The sequence below is a fragment of the Cyanistes caeruleus genome, chromosome Z, assembly GCF_971803275.1.
Source record: "Cyanistes caeruleus chromosome Z, bCyaCae1.hap1.1, whole genome shotgun sequence".
Lineage (NCBI taxonomy): Eukaryota > Metazoa > Chordata > Aves > Passeriformes > Paridae > Cyanistes > Cyanistes caeruleus.
In genome coordinates, this window is record NC_141732.1 from 74,989,605 (window position 1) to 75,000,589 (window position 10,985).

The window sequence follows — 10,985 nt, forward strand, 5'->3', positions numbered from 1 at the left end:
GTGAGCTTGTCATGTGCTGGGTCTGCTGTTGGACTTGATGATATTAAAGGTTGTTTCCAACTTAAATGACTCTGTGATCCTGTAAAAAAGGCTTTTTATGTGTCTTAGAAATTCCTCCTAAATCCAGATTATTTAGTAATTGTTCATAAAAAAATACTTTTTTGCCTTCTATAGAGCAACATAAAATGCAAAATGCAGAATTAAGAGGTCTTAGAGCATTTAATGCACAAATTATGGTTCCTTATGACTTATTTCATATCACTTATTAGGCCTTAGTTAACAAATTTAGTTTAAAAGAAGAAGTGATCCAATACATGTTGCAATTATTTAGTTACTTATGGAATATATTGGTTGGGAGACATCTTTTGAATCCTCTAGTCCAACTGCCTATTTGAAGTAAGACAGTATTGTGTTAGGCCAGACACATTTTTACCTGCCTGGTCTTGAAAGCATCCCAGGATAAAAACTCCTTCAATTTCCTGTGTGATTATCTCCAGGGCTGCACAATCCCTAATAGCATATATTTTCCCACTGTCCAGCCTGGACTGCTGAAGTTCCACATCCAGGGGATCTGTTATTTATAATTTCATTAATATTTTTCTAATATGTTCAAAATAAAATTTAAGGTTAATAGAAGAAATCCCACATCCCTCTGTACAGACTGTTCTTTGATGCTCTTGTGTTCTGTACAATGAATCATGTATTCATCAAAATGAAATAAAATAAAATTTAAAAAGAGTATATTAGAAGTTTCTCTTATTTCATTGGAAAACATGTAAAATAGAGAATTCTAGACAATTTTTCACTGAACTCTGTAAGGTTTCATCATTTTGGGTCATTTCAGAGGGTTTTACATCAGGTTGGTTCAAGATTTTTAATCTAAGGCAGAAGTTCTTAGGCTTAAGCCAGTCCATTTTTCAGGAATATATTGAGTTCTCCTAAATCCTTGGAAAATTGACTCCTTGATGACTTACAAAGTGGAACAGAACTGATGCAAGTGTTTTCTAGTGTTACTGAAAATCATGAGACATTTTCACAAAACCAAATTAAAAAAAAAATGTTGGTAACATCTATCACCTTTTACATGTTTTTCATCTCTTCAATCTAAGCTTCATTCCTTTGAAAATATATTCTCCACATGCCACAAAGTCTTTTCACAAAAGTAAAGCTGGCAATTATAAATTCTTATTGAAATCCTGATCCATACACACTTAAATCAAAGATTTACTGCTGTAGAAGTTGATGGACAATTCAACCTCAGCTGTGGAGTTTTTGGTGTGACTATTGCATTGTGTGTGCTTGGTCTGGGTTTAACTCAGAGATTGAGACCTAACTGGGGCTTCCAGCCATAACTATATTCCTGTCATGATCTGATGTTTACTGTTTCTTTATAACCTTGACATCAATTGTTTCAAATGACTTACCATGAATTCTGGAAAAAAAAAAATGGGGAAAATGTGTTATTTATCTTAAAAGGCCATTCTGAAATCAGAATCCTCTCTAATGTTGTGAGAAGGCAAAGAAGAGGTCACACTTAATAACACTTTTCTAGTCCAAAAATTTGAAATGTAATAAATACTACTGTTCATTGAAATGGCAATCCTAACCAGTGACCACTTATAAAAAAATAATTAAACAGCTAGACTAAATCTCTTAGACACTGAATGAATTCTACAGCAATTGTTGAACAGGAATGTAGTCCTTCTTCAAATGTGCACAAAGAAATGAATATGAACTTGAAGCACAGTTTTTTATTTCTACTCTTTATGTTGTGCTTTGGAAAAAAAAAAGATAAAAAAAAATGGATCTGCTGGAAGACACAGTTTAGTGACCACTCTGAAAATATCAAATCCATTTACTGCTTAATCACAGAATCACTGAATGGGTTAGGTTGAAGGGACCACAGTGGGTCATCCCAGAGCACATGGCACAGGATTGCAACCAGACTCTTCTGGGGTATTTCCACCCTCTCTGGCCAGTCTGTCCCAGTGCTCAACCACTGCACAGGGGAGAAGTTCTTCCTCATGTTCAGGTGGAACTTTGTGGACATCACATCCTGCCCATTGCCTCTTGTTGCACTGCTGGGCATCTCTGAGCAGAGCAGAGCAGAACCTGCTCCATCCTTGGTCACCTCCCTGCAGACCCTGATGGACAGGGATGAGGTTCCCTCTCAGCTCTCTCCTCATGAGGCTGAACAGCCTGAGCTCCCTCAGCCTTTACTCCTAAAAGAGATGCTCCAGACCCTAATCATCCTTGTCAGCTCTCCACTGGAACTGCTCTCCACTGGGAGAGCTCCACATCTCCCCTGTCCTGAGGAGCCAGGAGCTGGACACAGCACTCCATGTGATGCAGGGCTCAGCAGAGGGTCCTGACCCCCTCCCTGACCTAGCAATGCTCTTCCCAGTTCAATCCTGGGCACCACTGGCCTTCCAGCAGGGACCACTGCTGGCTCAGGGGCAGAGGGGCAGGTTCTTGTCCACCAGGACACCCAGCTCATTCTGGACAGAGCTGCTTCCCAGAGTGTACTGGGACATGGTGTCCATGGCATTATTCTTCCCCAGCACTGCACAGCACTCTGGGCATTAGCAAACAAAAATAGAAAAATAAAACAAAAGAAAATAAGAAAAAAAAAGGAAAAAGAAAAAGAAGAAAGAGTACATATTCTTAATAAATACATTTTGCAATGGCATCAAAATCACAACAAAGCAGAGCCATCTGGAAATAATAGAAGGATACATAGTCTGTATAATCATCATCCCTGGTATCTGTTTGTCTGCTTGTAATGAGAAAAGTAGCAAGTGTCTAGCAGCATATTAAAACTCATGCCACACTTGTGCATGGTACATAGGTTTCCTGGAATTACTGGTTGAGAAAACGTCAGCAGTCCCTTTATTTGAGACATTGTGGCTAACAAATGCAAAACTCTAACAGCACAGCTCCTATTTTATTAATCTATTCAAGTTTAATTTTCTAGTTCCTTTGTGTTGTGTCTCCCATTTTTTCTCTGCATTTCATTAAAAACCAAAGAAACAACAACAACAAAAAAAACACAAAACACCCAAAGCAGACAAAAAAAAAAACTCAGAAAGAGCTCAGTTTCTTAGTGTTATTAGTGTGTTTATTTATTTATTTATTTATTTATTTATTTATTTAAAGTAGAATATTGATCCTTAAAATTGGAAGACAGCTTTGTTAACTGTAAATCCTGAAACTAAAGTTCTGATGTTGTACCCGGACAAAGTTATGTTAATATTGCATCTCTTTAGGGATACAAAACATATCTTTATATGCAAGAAAGGATATTTCTATGGGGTGCTTCACATAAAAAAAAAAAAAAAAAAAAAAAAAAAAAGCCATCTGCACTTCCTTGTGCTAACTGGAAAGCATAAAAGACTCTTGAGACTGGAGCTTTAATATACGGGCCAGATTAGTTAGCTCAGCCTCATTCCTGTTCTAACTACATTCACTTAGATTTTTGTCATCTCAGTGCACATCAAGAGACCTCTCCCACCGACCTGTATCACGTCAAGCTGCACAAACCTGGGCTGAGCTATTTCTTTTTATTAAGAACTAAAACTTCAGCCAAAACAGATCTTAAAAAATAAAAAAAAAAAAAAAAAAATCAACCCCGAACTGTCTTTTCTGATTTTGAAGATATCAAGCAATGGAGAAAACACTGTTTCCCTCAGTAGTTTGTGACTCTGGTTAATCATCTCCTCCATTGTGCCTAATTTCTAATTTGAATTTGTCTGGCTTCAGCTCCCAGCCATTAGTTCTTGATGTGCCTTTCCCCACTAGATTAAAGAGCCCATTAATACCCAGCGTTCTTCCCCTGTGAAGGTACTGATACGCTGTACTGCAGTCACCTCTCAGTCTTCATTTTAATAGGCTGAACAGATTGAGCTCTTTAAGTCTCTCTCTGTGAAGCAGTTTCTCTGGACCAGAAATCACTTCCGTGGCTCTTTTCTGCACCCAGCTCATTTTTTTTAATAAACTCTTTATTTTTATTCATGCAGATGCCACAATTGTATTCTAGTCTCAGTCCTGTGAATGCTGAACGCTGAAATGGAATATTTTCTCCACTCTTTCTTATTCCTTCCCTTTTTATGCAGCCTAGCATCACACAAGTTTCTCTTCTACCAGTGCCTCTCGTAAAATCATCATTTACACCTAACTTTTTCAAATTCTTCAGTTTCCAGTGTCCTGTGTCTGGCATGCATCTGTTGTTCCCAAACATATGATTCCATTTAAAGAACCAAACACACCAAAACTGAATATCATGGGTGGCAAAAACCAGTTTACCAAGCAGCCCACATGCCTTTATGTGGCTGCTTGGATATTGGTAATATTTATCCCTCAGTCAGCTAAAGGAAGGACAAATACTGTGTTATCTGCATATTTCACCAGTAATGACTTTGTATTTCCTTCCAGTTCCCTGTTTAAAATGTTGATGAGCACAAAACCATTTTCTAACCTTCTCATATTCACTGGTGATTCTTTATTGATAAAATATTTTTTCATAGCTGTCAGTTAATCATCTGGTAGAATAGCACAGAGAAGTGTGTGTCTTACTGATACTCTGAAGTATATATTTTTTAATCAAAATGGTGTGCTGAAATAAGGAATCCTTTAATGTATAGCATGGTAGCAGAATTATTCTTATCAAGCCACCTGTAAGCATCTCCAAACATTAAATCAGGTTTGCTTTATGGAACGTATTTTCAATAAAGCATTATTTATTATTATTATTATTATTATTATTATTATTATTATTATTATTATTGTTGTTGTTGTTGTTGTTGTTGTTGTTGTTGTTTTGTTTTGTTGTTGTTGTTGTTGTTGATGTTGTTTTTGTTCTTATTTTGTTGTTATTATTAATTTTTGATCATAATCTACCAATTTGCTATCTATTATATGCTATTCAATTTTCTATTTTTTAAGTGTCTGGTAAAATTTTCCACTGTCTTACCCAGAACTGAGAACTAATTTTTATACATATATATGTATATAATGAAACAATAGTTATTTAGAATGTACTTAATTATTTTAGAATTCTGTGGTGGTTTTGTGTTATTTTGTTTTTTATTATTCATGTTAACAGGAAGATGGGCACTTAGGGCACATGTTCCCATTCCTGATATGAGAATTTCAGTCCTATGATCTGTAAATATCCATGTCTAGAAATAATGTTTCTCTATATTTACTGGGTGTTGCTAGACTGAAAAGTGCTTAATTGACCTCATCTGCTACAAGCACTTCATATTGCCTCTTTCAAATATATCTTTTCATATAAAAGATATCTTTTTTTTCATCCTTATTGTAAGTTTTTATTACTACTTAGTAATGGAAATATTCCACTCTTCAAATCTTTTTTACTCCATTGATAAATGATTCTTTTTTTTTTTGTTTGTTTTGTTTTTATTGTTCTGAGCCCTGCAAGAAACATAATTTTACTTGAGATCTTCATAAATTTTCTTTATATTTCAGTTTCTGTTCCAGACAAACCAGAACACACATAACTGGGATATTTTGTTAACAAATTCTTAGTGTTGGCTGTACCAGGTTCAATTTGATTTCAGTTTACACCAAGCACTGGGAATGTCTCCAGAACTCAGTCACTCCAGATTAATTTTTCAAGTTTTTCAATTGCCAATATTGTAACATGAAAAAGAGTAGTAGTTATGACCGTGATGGTTGTGTAGCACAAAACACACTCTAAAATATAAAAAGTAAATGGACATGTATGGAGAACCCTTTTTAAATTTAAAAAAAAACAACTTTTTTTTTAAAATTTATACTTTTGACCAGCCTTTTATCTTTGCCATTTTTTTTTCTAGTTAGAACAACAAAGGCAAAGGACTTGGAGAATTGACATCTACTCATGGGTGATGTGTACTTGGATTTTTGGACACACCCATTGATAATGCTACATGGAAACCTAAAACTGACTTACTCATGGCATTTTGCAGACAGCAGCCTCAGTTTCTATTCCAGATAGGTCTCAAGCCAGTTTGGCTAAATAGGGGACACCTCCACATTCCAGAGAAGCTGTGGATACCCCAACACTGGAAGTGTTCAAGCCCATGTTGGATGGGGCTCTGAGCAGCCTGGTGTAGTGGAAGGCGTCCCTGTCCATGGCAGTGGGTTGGAAATGGATGACCTCGAAAATCCCTTCCAACTTAATTCTATTATTCTGTGATCTTTTCATGATCTTATCATCAACTCTGTTTCCCATGAGGGCCATATATAAATATTTTAAAAAGGAAATATTTGCATTAGCTAGCAGGTAAAAGTCAGAAAGGACTCTTGAACATCTCCTGACGTTTGTATTGATAAACATGTTTGAGGAATAGGCATTTTCACAAGAATTTGACCTCATTATTATCATCACAATATCTTTCCCTTAAATTACAGTGTGGCAATATCCCGTGACACCATTTCTTGGGCTTAGGCACTTAAGAAGTTTAGAGTGGCTTTACTTTGCTGTGGCAATTGCTTACATTTTTTCCTTTGTCCTAACATAACTTTCGTCTCCTTGATAGAGACAGGAGAAAGTAAAATATGAAAGTATTGGAAAACCCTACCCCTGATGCTCAAAAACAGGCAAACCCATGTAATAGTAGTCTGAACAGGCATTTATTATAGCACTTTGAAGTACCTACCTGGTTTGTGTTTCCTTTCCCTATGCACATACGTATGGGTATCCACATGTATCTACATGTATTTTTACATATACATTAAAAAAAAATATATATAAATACATACATATAAATAATTTCAGATCAAATATGCATCAGCCTGATACCTCTCTCCTTCTATCAACTATTCAGATAAGAGCAGAAACACATCTGCTTTCCTGAAGTTGTGCTTCTCAGATTGCTCAGGGAAGACTGTAAAACTTGGGCTTCTTTCAAGCTGTCCGTGTGAAGGGCTGTCTGAGGGACTGCAAGAACACAGTCCACACTGACAAAGTAACAAGTGAAAGGGAATGAAATGAGTGGTGAGAGAACAGGCACAGGAGGTATATGTCATTTCACCTTACAGAGTCTCTCTTGGAATTTTTGCTCCTTTTATTCTCTGCCTTAATGTGGCTTGAACTTTTGTGGAAAAACCTATGCAAAATGGGATCTTGCAGCACACACGTGATAAATGGGATGCCTCTCAGGAACATAAATCTGTGCTGGTGCATCCTGATGCAGAATTGGTGTTGATGCTAACATGTCATTTTCCCAAATGCTTCAGAGTCCTTTGGGCCTGCCATGAAAGTAAGGATTTATCTTCTAATCTCAAAACCACTTTTCTCTGTCTGGATTAGCCATGAGCAGGAAAGTCATTAACATTTATGAACTGGGGATTAATAACACTCCAGAGCACATTATGTGGTCTGTTTATGCCCTGGCCAGCCCCTTAACCTATGTCAGAAATGGGTAGGAAAAAGATGGTAACACAAACCCCTACTCATTTGGAAATTTAACTCAATCACAAAATAGCTGAGGTTGACAAGGATCTCTAGAGATTGTCCAGCTTCTTGATAAAATCAGGGTCAGATTAGGTCCAGAGGGATTTTGAGTATCATCATGGATAGAGACTATGCAATGTCTTTAAACAATTTATTGCAATGTTTGATCTCATTCACATTTAAGAAATTTTCTTTGTCTTTAAATGGAATTTCCCATATATTTTTTCGTGTCCATTGCTTGAATTGTAAACATGCTGAGGGTTCATTTTTGCATCATTCAGTTTATTAATACAGATTTAAATAGTATTGGCCTTCATTAAAGACCCTTGGGATATACCACTAGTAAGTGGTCTCCAAGGATTTTGCTGTTCACCATTCTTTAAGAACAGAAGTTCAGCAGTTTTCAGACTACCTCATTCTCTATTTAACTGGCCCATATTTAACCAGTTTGTTAGTGGAAGAGTTTTGTTGTAAATTTTGACATAATCAAGAAAAGCGAAGATTCACAACTCTTCTCTTTTTCATCAAACTATTCCTTTCACCTTAAACGGTTACCAGGTTTGTTAGACATTATTTTCCCTTTCGTAGGTCTGTACTGACTACTCCAAATCACCTCCTTGTCCCTTGTGTGTTTGGCTCCCTGAGTATGTTCTCCATTTTCTCCCCAAGGATCAACGTAACATTGTGCATTCCACAGCTCCTCAAAACCTTGCCTGTAAGGATGGAGTTTGCTTCTTCATGAATCTCCCCTAAATGCCACGACATTTCAAAAATTATTTTAAAGTGGCCTCACAATGGCATATACCATTTGTGGGTGCATTCCATCAGGTCCCTTGTGTATGTTCAGTCTGTTAAAATGTGCTTTAAGATGATGCTCCTCTACCAAAAGTAAATCTTCCTTGCTCAGACTTTTTCCACTGCTCCTGGAGTAGCCTTGAGAGCCTTGGAATATCTGATGTTAAATCTCACCACTAAAAGCCAAACCAAATAAAGTGTTGAGTACTTCAGCCTTCACCACATTGCAAATCCCCTACTCCATTCAGAAGCAAACTTAAACTTTCTATAAATTCTCCTTTTGTTCTTTTTGTCCTTTATGTCTCTTGCCAGAGTCAATTCCACTGAGTGCCCTTTTCTAGCATCATCAGCATGAACTCAGTCTCTGTATTCCTCCCAGGTCACCAGATCACACCACTTACTTTCATATCTTGAGTTTTGCCAGGTTACAATCCACCCATGCAGGCTTTTTGATGCCTTTTCTTGGTTTTCTGTTAGATAAGTTAAACTGTTTTAACGCTTGGTCTTTGGAAAATCAATGAGCTGTACTGGACCTATTTTCACTTCAGGTCTGTATTTCATGGGATTCCTTCAAGCAGATCCCCAAACAGATCAAAGTTTGCTGACTTGAAACCCAGATTTGTGATCCAGCTGTTAGTACTTTTTTTTCCTTCCTCTCATGGTCGTGGACTCCACCATCTCATAGTCTCTAATTGAAGAGTCAGTAACAGAAACAATGAATGGGAAGTATTGAGCTTTCTGTCATACACTAATGTTGGACCTCTCCTGAGATACTCTAGCAGAAATTATTATGAGCCCGATACAAAGGACATGGAGGTCAATAAGAAGATTTTCAGACTTTATGCTCTACAGATTACATTTGATGACCTTTTTTTCAACACAGAAAATAGAGGACATCAAATTCAATCATTAAAAAGCAAACACAAATCTAACAAATCAAGAGTGTTCTGATTGTAAAGACTAAAAGCCTGATGAGTTGTTGAACTCCCTGCTGCAGGAACATTTGAAGATTAAATATCTATATAGGTTCATAAAAAGCCCTTCATGAAAGAAAAAGCCATCAAGGCTAACATAAAAAGGCCATCCCTTATCTTAGAAATCTCTGCACTACAAATTGTAGTTAGCATTGGAGACTGAAAGACTATTCTGATAAAATGTCACAACATGTTTATCTTACCTGGGCACCCACCAAGAGTCAGTATAAGAGAGGATACTTAGTTTGATGGATTAGGATATTTCAAACTGTTGCCACAGAGTCCTGGTGGTGTAAGCTTCTATGGTGCTTGGGCCAAAGCATTTTAAATGGCTGGGACATTGGCCACTGTTTTCAACTGAGTTGAAATTCAGCTCTCAACAATTAATTTTAGCAAGTCTCTCATATTTTGATCTTATTAGCAGAAGACCTGTGGATCTCAATCCTTATGGTATTGTGGGCCAAATTTGCAAAGTGTTTTATAATTATTAAAAGAACCTGCTTTTGTAAAATAATGAAATTTGTTGTGCTTTTTGGACACCTGTCTCATAATTATAATATGAATTTCTAAACAGAATGGAAAGATCAACAGTGCTACTCCTTACAACATATGCCAAGAGTAAATATAATGCAAGTTCTTTAATCCTTGCATTTATGTATGTATAAAATGAAGAAATAATCCCATTCTGAAGTGGTTTGCTGGTTTTCTTTTTAGTGCTTCTTTTACAAAAGTAATTTTGTTGGTCCAGATTAATTTCTGGTGCAAGTCTATGAAAAGCTCTGCATCAACAGAAGGGATAGATTTGTTGGGTAATCTTTTTTCATTCCAGTCAATGATAAGCCCAGCACTTTACTCACTGTTTCTCTTTGTGAGTTAATACACAGTATTGAATTTCCTCTTTGTATTCTCATTCTTCCTTTGTGTAGGCATTTGTTTTTTTCTTTTCTTTTTTTGTTAGTTTCCTTGGGGGATGAGGCAAAGTCATCATTACCAAGAATGCCTTCAAAAACCAGCTGAAAAAAAAAAAAAGAAAAAAAAAAGAAAAAAGAGACAATCTGTTTGTCCTTGTTTTGAGCAACATTTTATAGCTAATAATTACTGTTTTATGGATGGATAGGATATTGGAATTATTAGTAGTCAGAAGACAACATATAATTATAATGTAGTAAATCACAACTGGATTGAAGAAAAAAGAAAGGGGGGACAGAAAGGACAGAATAGAGTGGAAAAGAGAGAGTAAGGATAAAGACAAAAAGAGCAATGGATCATAACTTTCATTGCTGTGAATCACATGTATGCTTTTAATAACCAACATAGACTAGTTTCTGTTCCTACTTGCTATTGTGTGAATCCAAAATCCTTGCAGAGCTGTTCTATTACATCTGGATCAGGATCATGTGGGAGGAGTGAATGACACATGTCCTGTAGTACACTGAGACACAGTCCTCTCTGCTCTGCTCACTGAGGATAGCACTGACATCCTCAGTTTTGTTTAACATGTACTAAAAGGTAAAACTAAATCTAGCTGAGGTTTCTGAAACTGACCTGAGAATTCACACAGTTGTCACCTGGCACTGCACGCTTTTGGTGACAAGGTACCAGCAGTCAGACTTCTGCTATATTGCACCAAGCATGGTGTGGGGTCTTGGTCCAGAGCAGCGGAACTAGGTGCTAAGGAATACAAATAACATCGGCATCCTTGAGTTTTGAGGCGAATTTTAGCAAGCCAAAGACCAAAACAAGACACACAGACCTTA